At 48.8% G+C, this 23,383-nt stretch overlaps 1 pseudogene; it reads left to right on the forward strand.

The window, feature by feature from the left end:
• Positions 1–1,260: 1,260 nt before the first annotated feature.
• LOC123752274 (NAD-dependent protein deacylase Sirt4-like) lies at positions 1,261–21,927 on the forward strand (annotated as a pseudogene).
• The last annotated feature ends 1,456 nt before the right edge of the window (positions 21,928–23,383 follow it).

Consider the following 23,383-nt stretch of genomic DNA (forward strand, 5'->3'; position numbering starts at 1 on the left):
TAGGGGCTTTTTACATATTTATTTATTTTGAACACGTGAAAAAAACCTATTAACAATCCCGCGACCCAAAGCGATATATGTTGTTGTTGATGATTTAGGGGCGACGACGATCGAGGGATCGGATGGGTCCCGGCGTACCCGTGAAGGGTGAATCCCGAAGCCAGGAAAAGTGAAACGCCAAGCCTAATCGCGAAACGAGTGACGCCAATCACTAGAAACTAATATGCCATACGGCAAATAAACGCACAGTCAGGCAGATGATTGGGGAGTCCCAGGAGTCCCTCAGGGTGACAAGCACCGGCCCCGCTCCACACAGAGAACACCAAGTAGCAAAACCAAAACTCTGCCCCCAACTAAAACGCAGTCATCCAGTGTCTTCCGGCAGAGCAGACTACGACTGAGGGCACACCAGGAGCCCACCACGACTGAGGGCACACCAGGAGCCCACCAAGACTGAGGGCCCACCAGGAGCCCACCACGACTGAGGGCACACCAGGAGCCCACCACGACAGAGGGCACACCAGGAGCCCACCACGACTGAGGGCACACCAGGAGCCCACCACGACTGAGGGCCCACCAGGAGCCCACCACGACTGAGGGCACACCAGGAGCATACCACGACTGAGGGCACACCAGGAGCCCACCACGACTGAGGGCCCACCTGGAGCCCACCATGACTGAGGGTACACCAGGAGCCCACCACGACTGAGGGCACACCAGGAGCCCACCAAGACTGAGGGCACACCAGGAGCCCACCACGACTGAGGGCACACCAGGAGCCCACCAAGACTGAGGGCACACCAGGAGCCCACCACGACTGAGGGTACACCAGGAGCCCACCAAGACTGAGGGCACACCAGGAGCCCACCACGACTGAGGGCACACCAGGAGCCCACCACGACTGAGGGCACACCAGGAGCCCACCACGACTGAGGGCACACCAGGAGCCCACCAAGACTGAGGGCACACCAGGAGCCCACCACGACTGAGGGCACACCAGAAGCCCACCACGACTGAGGGCACACCTGGACCCCACCACGACTGAGGGCCCACCAGGAGCCCACCTCGACCCGCCAACCCCCGGCACCTCTCGGCCAAGCCGGCCCCCGAACACCGTCACCCCGCCGGGAGAACCAACCAGTATGAAAGATGCAGGCTATTGCTTCTTGGTGTATATTGCTTGAACAGTATTAGATTGTCAATTTAATGTATCCTGATTATGCTCTAAAATTAGTTGTTTCCAGGCCAGGTGTGATGTATAGGTAAAGAACTGGGATATCTAGATGAAGATGGAAGTAACTCGCTGTATTCTAAGCTGCTATATGTGCCTGTAACTTCCACTTCCAGTACTGTATGACAATACTGTACATCATATTAAAGTCAGTGACTAAAATGTTCAAGAAAAGCAGTGTTTTGGTTGGATCTCAACAATATAGAATCCTCAGGAGGGGGTGTGCCCAGTATGGCTTTGTTCCAAAGCACAGCCTATGTCAGGATTGGGCACTTGCCCAGATGCAAGAGTTTATCAACAGTACTAAGAAGTTGTTTGTGCTGACTGGAGCAGGCATCTCGACAGAGAGTGGCATTCCAGACTACCGCTCAGAAAGAGTAGGTTTATATGCAACTAGCACCAAAAGACCTGTGCAGATTAAGGTAAGCTTTATCATAGCACATTCTTATTCCATCAAAGAAATAAGGTTACATAGCCTTGTCTCAGCAGACTTTATTTACTATTTTAATATTTTAGATGTGGAAAATGTGCATTGACACTGAACTACCATTTGTTTATGAGTTTGCAGTCCCAAAGATCCCATTAGGTACACGAAGGAGAGAGAGGAAAGGACAGCCTGCACATAAGGTGTATGAAAGTGAGAGGTGGACAGTGAGCATATAAGGTGGATAAAGATGAAAGAGTAAGGGACATCCTGCATATAAGGTGGATGAAGATGAGAGAGTAAGGGACATCCTGCATATAAGGTGGATGAAGATGAGAGAGTAAGGGACATCCTGCATATAAGGTGGATGAAGATGAGAGAGTAAGGGACATCCTGCATATAAGCTGGATGAAGATGAGAGATAGGGACAGCCTGCTTTGTTTTTGTTGGCTTTGGTCTCTGGGGGATGGGTCGGTGAGCTTCATGCAGCTGTCTTCTTCTTTTCTGGTGAAGAATGAGATGGCTGGCTTCCAAAGGGGTCCGTGGGTTGTCGATGCTTGGTTGGTCATGCCGGGGGTGCTTCATGTTTTGTGTCCGGTGGCAACTTTTTGCAGCTACCTGCGTACCACTGCTTCTGTGTCTGTGGATGCACTTTAGATGGACCTGGTTTCCTTTGTTCTCTGTTCCAAGGCTCGGGTCTCTCAGGTTGTCCTCAGGGTTATTAAGTCTAGCCAGCCTGCAGTCTACCCTCGTGCCCATGATGTTCGGAAGTTTGCAGCTCTTGCTGCGGTCATTGGTAACATGTCTTGGGTTGACATTCGTGCACGGGGGTTTTGGCGTTCGAACAGGATCCTGGCCGCCCATTATTTGGTTAATGTTCTGGGTCTTCAGTGAGCCTGTGTGGCTTTGGGGTGCCTATCGTGGCCAGCTGTCTCGTCTTCATCCTGAGGGACACGGCACGGCCGCCTCCCGGGTAAGTTCCTGCTTACTTATCTGTGGGTATCTAGCTTCAGGGAGCCAACAAAGCTCCCCACAGAAAACCTTTGTTTTGAATGTAGTGAAACTCCATTTTCTGGGTGAGCCACGGAGGCTCCCTGACACCCTCCGGTTGCCAATTTTTCTTTTTGTTTGCTCGGTCTCCGAACTGAGGGGCGAGCAGCCCCCCCAGTTCGGGGGGGGGGGGGAGCTGCTCCCCTCCCTCTCCCGGGTGATAGGGGGGTGCAAACGAGCAGTGCATCAGTTTGATAACGTTTTGCTTGTTGCATAGTTTTTCTTGGGGAGAGTTCTTGGACTCTGTTCGTTCTACCAGTAGTGGTTTGTTTTGCGATGCCTACCTTTCTGGGTGCCTTACCCGGTCGATGGCAGACACGAATATACTCTCAAAGAGTGGTGTTCTCATAGGCCATTGCTCCCTGCACCTCTCTGAAGGAACCAGGTTTTGGCTCGTGGTTTCCGGTAGGTAAGAACTCCATGTGACTGAAGCCCCAGACTAATGTAGCATATATCAGTCCAATAGCTTCTGGGAGCTGATGGAGCTCACCCAAAAAATGGTGTTTCATTACATTCAATGCTGTTTTTTTGTGAAACCCCCCTGGATATTATGTATTTTTCAAAATTAAGGATAATTTTTTTTAATTACCTAACTGTAATTTCCTAAGTGTATTTACAGGATGAGAGCTACGCTCGTGGTGTCCCGTCTACCCAGCACTCTTTGTCATATTTTAAGCTACTGATCTCTTTTAAGCTACTAAAATCTCTTTTAAGCTACTGAAGGTATTGACCTCCACCATCTTCTCACTTGTTCCAACCGTCTACCACTCTGTTTGCGAAAGTGAATTTTCTTATATTTCTTCGGTATCTTTCTTTAGTTAGTTTAAGTTTACGTTAAGAATTTAGTTAGTTGTGCTAGCCCCCCCTTAACATTGTCCTTGAGGTTTCAGTGGCAATGTTAAGGGGGGCTAGCACAGTAATGTCAGAAAGAGGCATTTCATTTCGCTAGGTTCTGTTCTTAGTAGATCAGTTGTTTATTTTATGAAAGAAAAGTGCAGTATATTTCCTCACCTCTAAAAATTATAAATTTTCCAGCACTTCATGGAATCATCTAAAGCTCGGCAGAGCTACTGGGCAAGAAATTACATGGGATGGCCACGATTCTCATCCTTTAAACCAAATATATCACACACAACTCTAGCTGAGTGGGAGTGGAGAGGAAAAATTCACTGTATTGTAACCCAGAATGTTGATCGATTACATCACAAGGCAGGAAGTTGCAAGGTTCATGAACTTCATAGTAATTTGCGGCGTAATTTTTTTTTAATGTGGCATGTTTAAATTCCCTGTCGGTTTGTGTATTCTCTCAGATACCAGTGTTTAAATAAGATGTAGCTGACTGTAGTGAAGATTTCAATATTGGCACGTGTAGAAGAATGGGTGCATATATTCAAAATATTGTACATCTCTATTTGTGGCCTGTATGCCTTCTGGTATTTTGCTCTGGTGCTTTGGAGTCATCAGGAAAGGGCTCTAGTTTGTCAATTTGAAATTGTCAGATTATACAGTTGTTCATTTATAGCAATTTATAGCACTTAAATATATATAGGACAGAGGTCATATAACTGATGCAAGAGCTGCAGCATGTGTCAACGCCCAGCTGTAGCATCGACTCATTATATTCAGCTACCACTCATGTTATTGAAAGTGAGATAGGAATTAAATAAGAGACAATTGTTAGGAATTATGTATATGGCATTACATTAACAAATGTGATGTTAATGATTTAACAGAAAATGCTATTTTACATTAAATCTCAGTTAGGGACATTTTCTGTGGAGAGCCCCGTCGGTTCCCTGGAGCTATCAGGCTAATATATACGAAATATTACTCGGGAGAATCAGTCAATTGGAGTTCAGCCAACCAGAGAAGATGAGCCAGGACCTGGCCCCCCCTCAGAGAGGCACAGGGAGCAATGGCCTATGGAAACCCCCCCATGTGGTTGGGAGCATTCCATGTCTGCCATCAACCGGGATCAGGCGCCCAGAAAGGTAGGCATAATAAAACAGACCCACACTTGGTAAGAAATTGCAACCGAAGACTGAACAAAGAGGCAGAATTTCCCCCAAAGAAAAAAGCAAGCCTACCTGTCTGGGTGCCTAACCACGGTTGATGGCAGACATGGAATGCTCCCAACCACATGGGGGGGTTTCCATAGGCCATTGCTCCCTGTGCCTCTCTGAGGGGGGCCAGGTTCTGGCTCGTGGTCCCCGGTAGGTTGAACTCCAATTGACTGATGCCCCCAGACTAATATATCATATATTGATTCAATAGCCTCAGGAAGCCTCCAGGGCTCACCCAGAAAATGGTGTGTCATTACATTCAATGGTGTTTTTTTGCCAACAGGTACAGCGTTCAACGTGATATGCATGACCTGCAACCATATGGTCGCTCGTCACACCTACCAAAGTAAATTGAGAGAAAGTAACCAACATATGTCTGCGGTGTCCCTGGAAATACGACCTGATGGAGATGTTGAACTCACTATGGTATACTGTATAATCACTCTTCTTGCTTTTTTGTTTTTTCCTTATTACAGTACTTATTTCTACTTTATTTCCAGTTTATATATATATATTCTGGGTTTGTCACTCTTTGACTTCCAGAAGATAACTATGTAATTAGCTTCCAGCATACCATTCCCCACCTGGTTTTTGTACAAGTCATAAAAGCCTACTGGAGACCAGAAACAGAATCTGGTCACTCAATAGAAATGCAGAGTCTGGGATACTAGATGAACTCCCGCCAAGAGAAAAACAACAAGAAAGGTAGAACACTCCAAAACAAGCAACTTTAAGGGTGAATATTATACAAATAATATAAACACAACAAACATAAGAAATATAAGCACAATTGAAAAAATATGAGAACGATCATAAGCTAGCTACTGTTGCTATTGCCGCCGCTTGTCACCACTGCTAGCTATTGCCATTAGTTATTCTTCCCTGCCACCAGACAGGGCTCCAGGAAGCCTGGAGGGTCAACCGACAATAACCCTCAGTCATTCATCTGGTGTGAGTAATGCTTTTTCCGTTCACCACTATCCTTCAGGTCCTGATTTTCAGATTGTTACGGACCCGGATTCAGCGTCCGAGCCTGGAGCAGTGACAAACACGCCATCTGTGGGTCAGCTCCCGAAACCCCCGCCAAACGAACGACGACACCTAGTGAGGACAGCGTGTACTGGCCTCGAGGACCAGTTTCCAGTCTGGTTCAGCGCTCAACACCGCCGCTCCTGACCTCTGGTGAGGTGGTGCTCCGACGACAGCGCCATCTATGGGCTGGATACGTCAGGCGTTAGTATCTGAGCCTGTGAGTGTGGTGTATTAGTGTCCCGGTTATTGATGACGTGTCTGCTTACAGAGCCGACCTGGGACCATGGTGTTGAAGGTGAAGGCAGTCTACCCGAGGCAGCCAGTCTCCATACTCTGAAGTTTGCTGCAGCTGTTGTGACGTCGTCCCCCCGGAAGAACACTGTGGTGTGTTAAGCCTGCCAGTGGAGTGGCAGTGGAAGGATTTACCCGGGACCGACGGTTGGAGACGATAATCCACTGGGGTATTGAGGACAGGAGGGTGATTGGTGATATCACACGAGACTCCTGTCTAGGGCGTACCCTTTTTATCGTTCGTGGAGTGGCCGTACCAGCCTTGGTGGCTCAGTACCTGCCAGCCGACCTGCTGGACGTGTGGTTGACGGCCTCCACGACGGTGCCCCCAGTGGACCTGTGTTTTGGCTGACCTGTGGCCAGGGTAGGCTCGGCGTTCCAGAAGACACGTCTTGAGGCCACGAAGAAAGCACCGCGGACTCAGCACCTTGCTTCTTAATCAAGAGTCTTCAGCAGAAGACTAGATTGTGCACGATCCCCTTGTATAGTGTTAATACCCTCCCCCTTGTGCACGTTTGATCTTTATATATTTAATAGGTGGTGGTAATAATTATAATATTAAGTTCTTAGCTTTCTTTCCCTACTCCCTTTAAGTTACTTGCGTCACGGATCTCATCCCTTGATAGCCACTACTGGCTCGGGAACGGATACATATATCTTTCTCTAACAACATCAGAGCAAGAACCCCGTTGCGTCCCGAGAGGGCCGTAACATAATTGGCATCCCCAGCGGGATCCGTCCCCTTGATAAGTATGTTTGACAGGGGTGGTGAAGTGGCGTAATCCCTGTATATAATTCCCCCTGTGTGACGATGGTGACGTTATACGTCCTGTGCGGTGCTCAGAGTGACTAAGCGCGATATTGTGCAGTGCGGTGCTCGCTGTGATTAAGCGATTAAGTGCAATATTGCCTAGTGCGGTGCTCAGTGATTTAGTGTAATATTGTAGAGCGAAGTGTTCGCTTGGACTCAGTGCAATATTGTAGAGCGAAGTGTTCGCTTGGACTCAGTGCAATATTGGGTAGTGCGGTGCCCGAAGTGATTACGTGCAATATTGGCAAGTGCAGTGTTTGGTGCGATAAAGTGCAATATTGACGTAGAACAGTGCTCGGTGTGTTAAGTGCTCGTTAAGTGTTCCACCTGTGACAATGGCAGACAAAGCTACCATTGATGATCTGGACGAGGTTCAGGCTTTTCTGAACAGAGAAGATTGTCTTGCCAGATTAAAATATCTGAGCAAACCGGAACTTGTACTAGTGAGCGCCTACCTGGAGATCAAGATCCGTGCCAGTGATTCCCGTGTGGAGATCTTGTCCAAGGTTCACCGGCACCTGAAGGCAGAAGAGAAACAGGGAAGCGAGACTCCTAGTACAAGGGAAGGTGAGGAAATAGCTTCCACGGAAAAGGAAGATAAGGGCAGTGACATTGACAGTGATGCAGGTGAGCTTAATATCAGCTTCCTAACAGTCAAGATGCGTGCCTTAGAAATTAATCGGGAAATTGAATGGAAGAAGTTAGAAATGGAACGAGAATTAAAAGATAAAGAAATGGAGATGAAAGAAAAGGAATTGGCGATGAGGCGTTTAGAATTAGAAAGAGAAGAGAAACGAGAGAGAGAAGAGAGAGAAAGAGAAGAAAGAAGAGAAGAACGAGAAAGAGAAGAGAAACGAGAAAGAGAAGAACGAGAAAGAGAAGAGAGACGAGAAAGAGAAGAACGAGAACGAGAGAGAGAAGAACGAGAAAGAGAAGAGAGACGAGAAAGAGAAGAACGAGAACGAGAGAGAGAAGAACGAGAAAGAGAAGAGAGACGAGAGAGAGAAGAACGAGAACGAGACAAAGAGGAAAGAGAGAGACAACATGAACTAGAAGTTTTGCGATTAGGCGGTGGTCGGAGGCAAACAACGGACACCAGTAGCTTCGATCCGGTACGCAACATCAAAATGGTCCCCAAATTCCATGAGAAGGAGGTGTCAAAATTCTTTGCAGCCTTCGAGAAAGTCGCTGCCTCTTTGGAGTGGCCAAGGGAGAATTGGGCCATCATGATACAGTCAGTCTTGACTGGGAAGGCCCAAATTGCCTACTCTACGTTATCCCTTGACGACTCCAGCGATTATGACAAGGTGAAGAAAGTTGTGCTCATGGCGTACCAATTGGTACCTGAGGCGTACAGGCAGAAGTTCAGAAACCTGAAGAAGACCTCAGAGCACACTTTTACCGAATTCGCCACAATCAAGGAGCGACTTTTCCAGGAATGGTGTGCCTCTCGGAAGGTGGAGACCAGGGAAGACCTCGAACAGCTGATTCTGCTCGAGGACTTCAAGGATTGTTTATCTGGAGACCTCAAGACGTACTTGGAGGAACAGCAGGTAGAGACCTTGAGTGCAGCAGCCACCATGGCTGAAGAGTACATCCTGACTCATAGGCCGTCTGCTAAGTACGTCCCGAGGAATTACCAGCGCCGGTTTGACAGACCTCACGACGAAGAAGAAGAAAGACCCGTCCCACGAAGTGCTAAGAAGACTCCCCCAAGTAGCCCCCGAAGAACAAGTCCTGGCAGTCCGAAACACCAGAGCCCGAGGAGGAATATGGTGTGCTGGACTTGTGGGCAGAAAGGGCACATAGCTGCTAGGTGCCGAGGCAGAAGAGGTGGCAGCGTACGAAGGGAGGTGATGTTGATGAGCTGTGTTACACCACCAGCAGGAAACCAGTCTACGATGAAGCAGGAAGGACCAAGTTTGTTTGCCCCTCACACTTCATGCGGGTATGTAACGAGTGATCATACTGGTAGATCAGTTGTAGTGCTCAGAGATAGTGGAGCAGCCCAGTCCCTGATCGTGAAGAGCTCGTTACCCGAGGGAGTAAGTGTGGACGGGAGACGACAGGTTGTCCTGGTTGGGTTTCCGAGAACGCAGTATATCGCCCCCTTAGTGCCAGTACATCTTGACTCGCCTTATTTCAGCGGCACAAGTGAGTTGGCAGTAGTCGATACCCTCCCTGTGGCTGGGATTGACGTGGTTCTAGCCAACGACTTGGTGACCGATTGGAGCATCAATCATCCCAAGGTTGCGGACGAGTCTACCAGAACAGCAAGGTCTGAGGTGTCTACAGGCAATGGTAATGTCCAGGTAAAGACAGACCCGGATGTAACTATGTTTAATTTGTCCTCTCGCCTACAGATTGAGATCGACAGTTATCTAGCAGTGTCTCCTGATTCTTCTCTTGACAAGGAACATGAGGTTACAATGGCAGAAGTACCTGAACTAGAAGAGAGGCCTTGTGTGCAGACACCCACGGATACCAACGAGTCTGGAGCGAAGGCGGATGTGTACTTGCGGTATGGCAAGGTACAGCGTGTATTGAACCAGCCAGAGATTCCCCAGACTTCAGAGGTATGTGAGGTGTGTTCAAAAGGTCTAGTGCCCTCTTCGGTCCAAGCCAGGCTAGTGGATGTTGCCGGCTATGGACATGACTGGCGCGGGAAGCATATCCCTCAATTGACCCCATGTTTCTTAGCAGTATTTTGTTTTGTTCTCTTATGTGCTCTCTGTGTTCTCAGTAAGGATCAGTGGACGACCCGAAGGATGATGGCTCCCGTGAACATCGAGAAGAGGTCCCTGGGATTAGAGATTTGCACTGCAAGTGTTGCAGTTGAAGAAGGGACCTGGGAGGTAATAGATGATACAGGAGGTACGATATGTGATAATGTGAGTGACTGTTTCCGACAGGTTGACACCCCCCGCGTGACTGCTGAGCCTCAACACAGCGTTATACGGAACGTTGGTCGACCTGACGGGGGCAGAGCGAATGCCATCTTCGGTGAGCAAGCAGCCCTGTTGGAACTAGGTGTGGGCCTAGTAGAGGAGTGTATAGTAAGTACTGACTTGCCCATTGTCGCTATCACTCTGAATTATCAGACCCCTGTATTCCAGGTTCCTGTCTCCCTGAAGGACCATCGGACCGGTACCAGAAATGCCGTCTGTGATCAGCCGTCATCGGTGCCTCGACGCAGAGAAGTGTCGAGTCACCCCAGATCGTGTCTACACGGATCCTTACTAGAGAGATGTGAAATGATGCCCCTGCTTGACATCGCAGTGGAGATGTGGGAGACGTGGAAGATTACGTCAGGCAGATCATTGCCTTCTATCTGCAAGCTCCCGTTGTGCCGGAAATGGCAATTAGGACAATTCTGTAGACGAGACAGCCTCGCAATTCCAGATCATAAAGCATGCGTGTCCATTTGGAGTTGTGTCGTCGTACTAATTTGGTTTGTGTTTCTTTTTATAGAACCCCAAACCAAATTCTTTTTGGTGGGGAGGTGTTACGGACCCGGATTCAGCGTCCGAGCCTGGAGCAGTGACAAACACGCCATCTGTGGGTCAGCTCCCGAAACCCCCGCCAAACGAACGACGACACCTAGTGAGGACAGCGTGTACTGGCCTCGAGGACCAGTTTCCAGTCTGGTTCAGCGCTCAACACCGCCGCTCCTGACCTCTGGTGAGGTGGTGCTCCGACGACAGCGCCATCTATGGGCTGGATACGTCAGGCGTTAGTATCTGAGCCTGTGAGTGTGGTGTATTAGTGTCCCGGTTATTGATGACGTGTCTGCTTACAGAGCCGACCTGGGACCATGGTGTTGAAGGTGAAGGCAGTCTACCCGAGGCAGCCAGTCTCCATACTGTGAAGTTTGCTGCAGCTGTTGTGACGTCGTCCCCCCGGAAGAACACTGTGGTGTGTTAAGCCTGCCAGTGGAGTGGCAGTGGAAGGATTTACCCGGGACCGACGGTTGGAGACGATAATCCACTGGGGTATTGAGGACAGGAGGGTGATTGGTGATATCACACGAGACTCCTGTCTAGGGCGTACCCTTTTTATCGTTCGTGGAGTGGCCGTACCAGCCTTGGTGGCTCAGTACCTGCCAGCCGACCTGCTGGACGTGTGGTTGACGGCCTCCACGACGGTGCCCCCAGTGGACCTGTGTTTTGGCTGACCTGTGGCCAGGGTAGGCTCGGCGTTCCAGAAGACACGTCTTGAGGCCACGAAGAAAGCACCGCGGACTCAGCACCTTGCTTCTTAATCAAGAGTCTTCAGCAGAAGACTAGATTGTGCACGATCCCCTTGTATAGTGTTAATACCCTCCCCTTGTGCACGTTTGATCTTTATATATTTAATAGGTGGTGGTAATAATTATAATATTAAGTTCTTAGCTTTCTTTCCCTACTCCCTTTAAGTTACTTGCGTCACGGATCTCATCCCTTGATAGCCACTACTGGCTCGGGAACGGATACATATATCTTTCTCTAACAACATCAGAGCAAGAACCCCGTTGCGTCCCGAGAGGGCCGTAACACAGATAAGTATTGGTTATCTTTTTTGGACTCTGTCCTGCAGGGATGTGTGTATTTTATCTGTTCAAATTTCGTGTATCACTTCATGAACGAGTGATATACGAGGCCTGGTGGTGGCGCATGATAGGTTTGGACACTATCCATTCCATTCAACAGTTAATTTTTTCCCTTTTCACATGATACTTCCCATGTTGTCGAAGTGATGTAGTTTTGCTGGTGTTAAGTGGAAGGACATGACCTTTTCTGAGCAGTACTTCTTCCTTGTTTGCTTGTGGGGCTGGGTCTTGAAGTGTGGATGGCCACCATCCTCGATCCAGTTGTACTAGCTAGTATTCACCTAGTTGTGCTTGCAGGGGTTGAGCTCTGCTATTTCGGCTCATCTCTCAACTATTACTACCTATTTTTTTTCCTCACACACACACACACACACCTTACCCAGGAAGCAGCCCATAACAGCTGACTAACTCCCATGTACAGTACCTATTTACTGCTAGGTAACAGAGTCATCAGGGTGAAAAAACTCTGCCCATCTGTTTATGCCAGTACCGGGAATCGAACCCGGGACCACAGGACCAGAGGACTAAGTATCCAGTGTGCTGTCCACTCAGCCACCAGCACCCCCTAGTGCTGTCATTTGGTTGTTAATGTAAACATTACCCAGTGTGCACCATTGGTTGAAAACAACTGATGTTGCACACTGGGTAGTATGTCACTGTTACGGACTCGAGTCCATCGTCGGAGCACGGAGCAGTGACGATAATGCCATCTGTGAGTCCGCTCCCGAAACCCCTCCAAATGGACGACGCCATCTAGTGATGACGATAGACGCCGGCAATATGTGCTGGATTCCCGTCTTAATTGGCTCGTGGAATAGCCACTGCTGACCTCTGGTGAGGTGGCGCTTAGACAGCAATGCCATCTAAGGAGTGAAGAGGTGGACGTTTGTGTCTAAGCTTGTAAGTGAGGTTCCCTAGAGCGTCCCAGTATTAATGACGTATCTGATTGCAGAGTCAACCTGGTACTGCTGTGTTGGATGATGGATCAGTCTACCCAAGGCAGCCAAGGTCTCTTCACCAGTCTGCTTTGAAGAAGCTGTGAGTCACTCCCGGACGAACTCTGTTGAGAGTATTAGCCTGCCTGTGGCGTGGCAGTGTCGGGAATCGCCTTATCCGGGGCTGGCTGGTGGAAGAGACTAGCCACTGTGGTGCTTAGTGAGGAGAGTTATCAGCGTGTCACACGAGGCTCCTGCCTAGGGCTCACAACCCTAGTGCAACCCTAGTATTAGTCGTGGAGTGGCCTATACAGCGGAGCTGATCGGTACCTGCCAGCTACAGGCTGGATTGTGGTTGAAGGCCTCCACGACGAAGCACCCAGTGGGACTGGGATTTAGCTGGCCTGTGGCCAGGGTAGATTCGTCATAGAGTCATAGTGGATTCATCGTGGGCCACGGAAGAAGGAACCAGGGCTACCCGGAGTGAGCACCATTGAGCATCCAGCGTCTTCAGAGGTAGACGCACCTGTACATAATTGTGTAGTTATAATCCCCGTGTGTGATGGTTATTTATTTATACATGGTGGTGGAAATATATAACAGAAGAACTGGAACATTTGTATCTCTCCCCCTTTAATTTAACTTGCGTTACGGAACACACCCCTTGAAAGCCTCTACTAACTTGGGGCCGGATTCCCAAACTCTACTACCATCAGAGAAGAATCCGGTTGCGTCCCAGTAGGGCCGTAACAGTCACTTTAGTTATTTTCAACCAATGGTGCCTGCTAGGTAGTTTCTAATTAGGTACTGTACTTCAGAAATATCATTGGCTTTCTTAGAGGTCCTAAGAAATTGTTTGGAAAGGTTTTTGAGTGGTGCGATGTGTTCTTTTGGTGTTAGCAAGCCGCTTTTAAACTGTGGTGGACTGAGGTACGTTCTCCACTGCCTCTCACCCCTGGACAATGTAACATGACCATTTGACAAGTTATTTATCTGGGTGGGGCAGAAAGTCAATAAGAGCCTAGCATATTAGTAACTGTATAGTGGGCTATGGCTGTGTGCGCAGGCGATGAGTCACATTAACGTGGCTGAAGATGTGATGACCAAACTACACACCAGAAAATGAAGAGACAACGATGTTTTGGTCCGTCCTGGACCATTAGCAAGTAGATTGTTGCTCTGAATGTCAGTTGTGACTATGGCTCTGAATAGCAATCAGTGGCCACAAAGAAAAGTGCATTTCATTCCGCTTCACATTATTTAGTATATAAGAGATAAATTAAGCATTTTCTTATCACAAATCACATCCCTAATAAAATTAAATATTCCTCATCAGTCACGAAGATACACGTCCTGGTAGTACAGTCAGGTTCGTTCTTGACACACACAATCGAGAATTCCAGGTTCAAATCCCTGGTGGGACAGAAATGGTTGGGCACATTTCCTTTCACCTAATGCCTCTGTTCACCTAGCAGTGAGCAGGTACCCAGGAGTTATTCAGCTTGTTGTGGGGTTGCATCCTGGGTGTGGTCAATAATTTGGCCTTTGGGAAGGGGGGGGATCTCGATAAAAGTCTAACATGTGTTAATACACTCTGGCTTCCTGTCCCCAACACAGTGAATTTTTATGAATTATAAATCTTCACAGCAATTCCCCACTCTTCTCACGAGCTCTGTGAGAGCAATTCAACTTTTATGAATTCTTCACTAGATATTTTAAGTTTTGCAGAATTCTCTTTTATGCCTGCTTATGAGGGTTTCATCCAATTTAATTCCTTAGAGGGTAATTTTATATTAGTCTATTTTAAATGTATGAAGTAGTGAAAAATATTTGTTTTCTGAAATTTTACTGGAAGAAGTAAATAATTTTCAAGTACCTCCTTGTGAGCAATGTGGAGGAATCATGAAGCCTGATATAGTATTCTTTGGTGATAATGTTCCAAGAAGTCGTGCGAACGAAATTCAGCAAGAATTGGCCACCTGTGATGGTCTGTTAGAACTTGGATCATCATTGTTTGTTTATTCAGGTTACAGGTATGTTTCTTTTTTTGAGTAAAGTAGTAAAGTAAATTTTTGAGTGTGACATTGTATACTTTTAAGTGCTAGTGTAAAGTTTGCATGTTAGCCAGTGGATGGGGTACCCCACTGTGCTCAGGTTTCTCCCTTCACACCTCTTCCCCTCCTCTCCCCCAACATTCCTTCTCTCCACTAACATTTCCCCTCTCCTCTCCTACCCTCTCCCCAACATTCCCCTCTCCTCCTTTCTCCATACAGCATTCTCCCCCTCTCCAACATTCATTGTCTCCTCCCCTCTACCCAAACATTCCCCCTCTCCACAACATCTCTTCCTTCTCTTCTCTTATCCTTCTCCCCTATCCCTGTTTCTTTCAAAAACTAATTTTACAAAACATTGAAAAACTGCTGAAAACTCTACAGAAAATACAATCCCAATTTCAGACTTCATGATAATTACAAAAGTTACTTGTAATTAAATTTCCAAAAATCTGGAATTCTTTACAAAAAATTCAGGTGCAATTATCACTAGGCAGGAGGCACTGGTAAGTAAGTAATTATCAAAAGAAGGCACCAAACCGGGAAGGCTATGTAGCACCATCAAATACGCAAAATAATCAGAGGGCGCTAAATATCACCAAGGATGTCAATAGAGGCACTGGTAAACTGAGGTGCGATCGCCATGCCACCATGTGCTAGGTCGGCCATACGCGTATCAACAAACGTTAGCCAAGTAAGTAAGTAAGTAATTATCAAAAGAAGGCACCAAACCGGGAAGGCTATGTAGCACCATCAAATACGCAAAATAATCAGAGGGCGCTAAATATCACCAAGGATGCCAATACGAGAACAAAAACGCATAAGGCGAACGATATCAAAAGTATCCGAGTCACCAAGAATTCTATCGAGGGACAGGTGACCGCGAGGGGCGGTCGGAAAGCAAGACACACGCTCGTCCTGGAAGTCAGGACATTCAAGAAGGACATGCACGACCGTAAGAGGGACAATGCAACTAGGACAATAAGGAGCAGGGCGGCGCTCCATCAAGTGACCATGGGTTAAGCGAGTATGGCCAATACGCAACCTCGCCAGAGCTGTTTCCCACCGCCGGTTACGGTGGAAGGAGGACGGCCACGAGGAAACACAACATTTAAGAGTACGTAGCTTGTTACCAGTAACAGACAACCAAGAAGCCTGCCAACGGGTAAGAACTGAGGAATGGATAACTGGGTAAAAGTCGGAATACGGAATGCCTTTACGAGAGATGGGACAAGAGCGGACAGCTTCCTTAGCGGCAGCATCCGCACGCTCATTTAAAGACACACCAATATGGCTGGGAACCCAACAAAACTCAACCGACTTAAATTTACTGTGAACGAGAAACAGCCAATGCTGGATCTCGACAACTACTGGATGAACCGGATTAAAGGACCCGAGAGCCATGAGGGCACTACGAGAGTCAACAACAACCACAAAGGAAGACTGACAACGAGAAAGCAGGAGACGAAGAGCATAGAGAATAGCATAAAGTTCTGCTGTAAAGATGCTAGTCTCCGGAGGCAAGCGACACATATAAGTGCGATCAGGAAAAACAACAGAGTAGCCAACACCGTCCGCTGACTTAGACCCATCGGTGAAGACAGAAACGGAGCGGGAGTGAGAAGAAAAGTGCTCGAGGAAAAGGCGTTTTAGAACCGTAGGAGGGGTAAAAGCTTTAGTGATACGGGTCAAGGAAGTACAAAACCGCGGAAGAGGGACCCTCAACGGGGGCAAAGAAGGAACAACACGAGGAGAAACATCAGAAATACGAACGGAGAGAGAATCCTGTAGGCGAGATAACCGGACAGAAAGAGGGAGGTGGTGAAGAGGAACAGGAACCGCAGGAGGGGTAAAAGTTAAAGCACGACAGAGGCGAGAGGAAGGATGTTGCAAGGACCGCGCAAGATAGCGAAGACAGTAGCGATCACGGCGGTCCTGGAGAGACAGGAAGCCAGTGTCAACATACAAGCTAAGGATGGGAGTCGAACGAAAGGCACCAGAACTGAGGCGCAACCCAGTATGGTGCAAAGCATCAAGACGGCGAAGAGTAGAAGGAGAAGCAGACGAGTAAGCAGGGCAACCATAATCGACCTTAGACAGGAGGAGAGAGGAATGTAAAGCAAGGAGAGTGCGCCTATCTGCCCCCCAAGAAGTATGGGACAAGACCCGAAGGAGGGTAAGGGCCTTAGAGCACTCAACACGGAGGTAAGAGATATGGGGAGACCAAGACAAACGAGTGTCAAGGAATAACCCCAAAAGCTTCGCGGAATCTTTGTATTCAAGGGGATGACCATAAAGTGACAAAGAGGGACGAAGAACAACCCGTTTCCGCGTAAAACTCATGGCACAAGTCTTAGAAGTAGAGAACTTGAAGCCATGACCTGTGGCCCAAGACGACACGGCATCAATTGCAAGTTGAAGCCGGCGTTGAAGGAGAGGCGAGTCATCACCCTGACAACAAAGGGTAAGATCATCGACATAGAGAGCGGAGAAGACACCAGAAGGAAGAGAGGAAAGAAGACCATTGAGGGCAACAAGAAAAAGAGTAGTGCTCAGAACACTACCCTGGGGCACACCTTCGTATTGCTGAAAAGAGGGAGAGAGAGCGGTACCAAGGCGCACCCGAAAGGAACGATGAGAGAGGAAGCTGCGAAGAAAGAGAGGGAGATGACCACGAAGGCCAAAAGAATGAATTTGAGATAGGATATGATAACGCCAAGTGGTGTCGTAAGCCTTTTCTAGGTCAAAAAGGACGGCAACAACGGAGGTCTTCGCAGCAAAAGCAGTACGAATATAGACCTCCAAGTTCACCAGGACATCTGTCGTGCTGCGGCACTTGCGGAAACCAAATTGAGAAGGGGAGAGGAGGTGATGGTGTTCCAGGAACCACATCAGACGAACGTTAACCATACGTTCAAAGAGTTTGCAGACACAACTTGTGAGAGCAATAGGGCGAAAGTCCTTAGGGGAAGTACCCAGAGACCCCGGTTTGCGAACAGGGAGGACAACGGCATCGAGCCAGTCCTCAGGGACTGACGACAACTCCCAGATCCGATTAGACAGACTCAGTAAATACTGAGACGTGCTCGGAGGGAGATGGCGAAGCATCTCATAATGAATACCATCGGAGCCCGCCGCCGTAGAACCGCAGAGGGCCAGGGCAGAACGAAGTTCAGAGAGAGAGAAGGGATCATTATAGGGAAGCTGAAGATGAGTGCAGAAATCTAAAGGACGAGACTCAAGGACAGGTTTACGAAGAAGGAAAGATTGGGGAAGATGAAGACCAGAGCTAACAGAAGAAAAATGGGAACCCAGTTCGGAAGCGACCTGCAACGGGTCCGCCACAAGAGTATCATGGAGGTGAAGGACCGGTGAAACATCGGGAACGAACTTACCCGCTATCTTGCGGATACGCTTCCAGATCTGGGCCAGAGGGGTCTCGGACGTAATTGTTGAGACATAAGATGCCCAACATTCACGTTTAGCCGTACGGATGGCCCTACGGGCCACCGCACTCGCTTTCCGAAAGAAAAGAAAAGAATCGGTCGTCTGCCTACGGCGGTGCCTCTTCCAGGCTGCACGCTTACAGCGGACAGCCCGAGCACAGTCCGCATTCCACCAGGGAACGCACTTCCGTGGACCCCGAGAGGAAGAGCGAGGAATAGAGCGGAGGGCAGCGTTGAAGACAGTGTCATGAAAAAGGAGGAGAGCGCGAGAGAGAGGCAGAAGGGAGAGGTCAGGGATAGCAGCACTGAGGGTAAATAGGGTCCAGTCTGCCTTAGCAAACTGCCACCTAGGGAAAGAGAGGGAAGGGCGAAAAGAGAAAAAGGAAACAAGGATGGGGAAATGATCACTTCCATGGAGGTCATCAAGAACCTGCCACGTGAAATCTAAGTAAAGAGAAGAAGAGCAGAGAGAAAGATCAAGACAAGAAAGGGTGCGAGTCCGAGAGTCCAAATGAGTGGGCTCACCAGAATTCAGAAGAGACAGGGAAGAAGAGAGGAGAAACGGCTCAAGGAGGCGACCCCGGGTATTCGTCAGAACGTCACCCCAAAGAGAATGACGACAATTGAAGTCACCCAGCAGGAGCACAGGCTCCGGCAAGGAGTCCAGGAGGTGTTTCAAAGCAGGAAGAGAGAGCGGGACACTCGGGGGGAGATAAATGGAACAAACTGTGTACCATTTCCCCACAAAGATACGAGCAGCAGAACAATGGAGAGGCGAAGGAAAAAGTAAAGGAACAAAGGCACCATCAGCCCGAATCAAAAGAGCAGAAGAATTAGAAGCCCCAGCAATGGCTGGGGGCGGGGGAGAGAAAGGAATAGCCACGAAAACGACCAGGACGAGCACCAAGCATTGGCTCCTGGAGACAGACACAAAGGGGCGAAAACCGCGAAATCAGAAGTTGGAGTTCGAGGAAATTGGCGTAATAACCTCGAACGTTCCATTGAAGAATGGACAACGACGAGAAGAGAAAGGACAAAAACAGAGAACAAGGAAGAAACAAAGGCGAAAGACCAACAGAGCACGTTAAAGAATATCAGGGTCGGGATCAGGGTCAGCAAAGTCAGGGTTAGGGGGCATGGGTAAACTGAGCAAAGACGGAGGGAAGGAAACGGGAGAACAGAGCAGAGGTGGGCGGGCAGGGTCCGGAGGAGGAGGAGGAAGAGGAGGAGACAACGGAGAGGAGCCGTCAAGGACAGCAGCAGGAGGAGGGGGAATAGAAAGAGGGGAGCGCACCCCAGCAAGAGCAGCAACCGAAAGGGAAGCAGGGGCCAAAGAAACCTCCATAGCAGGAACAGGGGGCGCAAGCACTGAAACGGGAGGGGAAGGAGCAACAGAGCCAGAAGGAGGAGCTGAGGAAGAAAGCGAAGCCTTCTTACCCGCCGGGGAAGAGGAAGGAGAGGAGCCAGGCTTACGCTTCTGACTTAAAGAGACCGGTGTCCCAGCAACTACGTACCGGGCAACGGATTCCAGTGTCTCAACAAGAGAAGCCGAACGAGAGCACACACGACGGCCGTTAGGAGAGCGATGGACATCCGCCCGCACCGACAGGCGGTGGGGAGAGCCAATAGATGGAGGAAGAGGATGGGAAGGAGGATCGGAGGGGGACGAGGAAGAAGACACAGAAGACACGACAGACCGGGTAGAAGGAAGGGGAACCCCAGACAGAGGACCAGGAGGAGGATCCTTCGGGAGAGAACCCAAAGGAACAGAGGAGGGGGCAGTGGGCGCATCAGGGTCCAAGGCCCGGAAACGGTTGTGAGTCTGAGGAAGGCGGGAAGGACGAGGAGAGGAAGAGCGCAACACGCGAGCATAAGAGATATTTGCATAAGGCGGGAGCCGGCGAACCTGGCGCCTCGCCTCAGGAAAAGATAAACGCTCCCGGTGCTTCAGGTTGAGGACGGCTGCCTCAAGCTTGTAATGGACACACGCACGGGAGAAGGTAGGATGGGCCTCACCGCAGTTGAGGCAACGAGCCTGGGGAGAAGTGCACTCCGACTTAGAGTGACCCTCGCCACCACACAAAGGACAGAGAGAGACAGTCCCGGAGCAGCGGAGGGCACCATGCCCAAACCTCCAGCACTTGTTGCAGAGCCGAGGAGAAGGAATGTACTCCTGGACAGAGCACCTGGCACCAGCAAGAATGACAGAGGGTGGAAGGGTCCTACCATCAAAGGTAATTTTCACAACCCGGAGGGGTTGACGGCGACTACCACGAGGGGGACGAGTAAACGTGTCCACCTGGAGAATAGAATGGCCCTGGGCAGCGAGGATATGGCGAATATCGTCGTGGCAGTCGCGCAGGTCCCGAACACCGGTTGCAACATGGGGCGGGAGCAAAATAGTGCCAACACTGGCATTCAATTGAGCGTTCTTCGAGACCCGAACGGGGGTCTCGCCAAGGCAGGATAAGGCAGCCAAGCGGGAAGCAGCATCCTGAGAAGGAGCAGCAACACGTGTACCGAGACGAGTGGGGTTGAAAGTAATGGAGGCATCCACGGAATCAATGGGATGTCGATGAAGGGAGAAATCGTCAGGAGGCGCAGAATCAAGAGGGAGGAGATCAAAATATTTGGCCCACGAAGCGGGACCAAACAAGGCTTGATAGGTAGCAGAACTGGAAGGAATCGAGCGAGGGCGGCCGTGACGAGGACGGCGGTGAGAACCCCCAGAGAGAGAGGGGTTAAAAGGCGCAGTAGTTACAACTAGAGAAGGAGCCGCGCCAGGGGACGAGGTAGTCACCACTGGGGGCTTCGGGCTCGACCCAACCACAGAGAAGGGAGGGGAGCCAGGGGAAGGAGTCAGAGAGGCCAAAGGAGGAGCAAGGTCGGGGCCCAATGCAGCGGAGGCTACAGAGCCCGGTCTTCCAATACGGACCGACTCGGGGGCTTGGTCGCCCACCCCACGAGCCTGAAAAGGTAAGCCAGAAGCAGCCGAAACAGGGGTTATCATCTTGACGAAATTAAGAATTCACTCACGAATGTGCCCCCACACCCACCATGGAGCCACAATTAGAGGCAGGACACCCAACAAGAAGCTATCGCCGATCTTGTCGGGGCCTCCTAGGGGTGCGTCGTGAGTATACGCCCCACAAACGCCACCTTAAGAAACCGACAGTCCGTCGAGATCGGGTTCAGTGACGAAGTGGGGATTGACAATAAAAGGTTCCCCTCGCTCTCGACGTCGGGTACTGCAGTTCTACGGGTGCATGAGTATGCCTCCTCAAGCACCCAGGCGTCAAAATAGAAGAAGTCCATGGAAGAACCAGAACGAGCAAAAGGTCGGCAGGAAACGGCAAGCAGATAGGATAAGAGGGGGGAGAAAAACGAAACAGAAGGAAAAGGAAAAGGTGCCCAGCAGAATTGGAGAGGACGGCAGCAGGAGCACAAGGCTAGAAAAGGACAGAGGACTGTCCTAAGGAGCATCACACTCCAGCAGCCGCCCACGAAGCCCCCACACGGCGACAACGAGCTGAGCGGGGAGGGGGAAACGTTAGCCAATGCAAAGTTCGTAACCCAATTCAGATTTTACGAAGAAATTGGGCTCGTAACCTGAAAAGTTCGTAAAGAGGGGCATTAGTAAGCCGAGGTGTCATTGTACATACAATCCACCTTTCTATCTGCCTCTGAGAGGGCCCAGTTCTGGCTCTGGCCTCCAGTAGGCCAATAGCATTCTGTGACCAATGGGACGCAGTAGTATAATTCAACAGTATGGCACACTATCAGAGTTAGTAGCTTCAGGGAGCCACTGGTGCTCACCCAGTTATTAGCATTTCATTTCATTCAATAATTAGTATATATGTATCATTACCAACAGGTTTATTCTGCAAGCAGCAGTCAGGAATTCGTATTGGTGCAGTCAACATTGGGCCGACACGTGCTGACAAACATATCTCACTCCATGTCAATGCTCGCTGTGGGGAAGTGTTACCTCAGCTTATTGTATGATACAGCTTATTATAAATATAAAAAGGAATTGCAACTCATATGTAATCTTTTAAATTTAAGAAAATTTTTAAATTAAAATTTGTACAGAATATAATTTGAGTCATTTCTGTCCCAAGTACATATGGTGTCACTTTTCTTGGGGGGAGCCCCTTGTGGCTATCTCACCAAGTTTGCTCCATTACTAGATCTCAGCTGTGGAGTTCAGTTCGACTTACCGGGTACAAGAGCCAAAACCTGGTTCCCCTCAGAAGAAACGTAGGGAGCAGGCAACACTCCACCTCACCAGGGAAGGCACCTAGAAAGCTAACCAGTACAAATCACTGCTGGGTTAAAAAAAAAGCCTCAACCCATTGAATGAACATCACTATAAAAAAGTCATCACCTTGAACAGAACAGCCTGTTTGCTCAAATTTGAACGATAATTTTAATTTTCCAGGTTTTGTGCCTTTTTTTGATATTTACTTGTAATTTTCCATTCTCATATCTAATGTACTCACCTAGTTGTGTTTATGGGGGTTGAGCTTTGACTCCTTTGTCCCACTTATTATTTACATATACAAGCATTTTTACATTCTTGTACAGCCACTAGCATGCATGGCATTTCGGGCAAGTCCTTAATCCCGATATTCCCCGGAATACAATCCCCACCAAGTCTTACCCAATAGTAAAATGGAGCACCTGGTTAAACAGAGGCTACAGTAAAGTATTTGCACCCAGTAAATCCTCCCTGGCCAGAATACAAACCCAGGCCAAAGTGCTCAAGAAACGCCAGGTGAGCATCTTACCACTACACCATGGGGACTAAATTGGACTACCAACTGGTGTACAGATTCCCAAGTATCATCTACATTTGAAACTGTATGGAATCTGCCTCCACCACATTGCTGCCTAATGCATTCCATCTTAACTATTCTGTCACTGAAAAAGTTCCAACATTCCTGTGGCTCATTTGGGTACTAGTTTTTCCACCCATGTCCCCTTGTTTGTGTCCCACCCATGCTAAAGGTATGGGTGGGATTATTTTTATCTACCCTGTCAATTCATCTGAATTTTTTAGATAGTGATCATGTCTCCCCTAACTGTCTTCCATTATCATGAGGTTTGGTTCCATCAATATTTCCTCATAGCTTATACCTGTCAGCTCATGGACTAGCTTGGTGGCATACCTCTGAGCCTTTTCTGACTTCGGTTTATGTTTGACTAGATGTTCACTAGACTGCAGCCGCATATTCCAGTATTGGTCCCACATATGAGGTATACAAGGTTCTGAACAATTCCTTATACAAGTTTCTGAAGGTGGAATTTATGTAATATTTAACATCTTATTCTAACATCATTGATCAGTTACATTCTATTGAAGGCTACAAGTTTAGTTTTGAGAAACAGATCCTTAGTGGCAATTTGTGTAGACAAAGCATCAACAGACCTCCAGGCTAAGGTATTCAAGAAGAGTGAG

This window comes from Procambarus clarkii, unplaced genomic scaffold (assembly GCF_040958095.1).
Source record: "Procambarus clarkii isolate CNS0578487 unplaced genomic scaffold, FALCON_Pclarkii_2.0 HiC_scaffold_118, whole genome shotgun sequence".
NCBI lineage: Eukaryota > Metazoa > Arthropoda > Malacostraca > Decapoda > Cambaridae > Procambarus > Procambarus clarkii.